Here is a 203-nt window from a genome sequence, read left to right on the forward strand (position 1 = left end):
TTCCAGTTCTTTGAGCTTTCTGGGCTGTCTGTCACGCACTGCTCTTTTAAGGTCTATCCATAGATTTTCAAATATGTAGAGGTCAGGAGATTGTGAAGGCCATGGCAAAACCTTCAGTTTTTGCCTCTTGATGTACTCCACCGTGGATTTTGAGGTGTTTTTCACAATCCTGCAAGCTGTTCTGTCTGATATTTTTCTTGGTC

This window comes from Etheostoma spectabile, chromosome 23, assembly GCF_008692095.1.
Source record: "Etheostoma spectabile isolate EspeVRDwgs_2016 chromosome 23, UIUC_Espe_1.0, whole genome shotgun sequence".
Taxonomy (NCBI): Eukaryota; Metazoa; Chordata; class Actinopteri; order Perciformes; family Percidae; genus Etheostoma; species Etheostoma spectabile.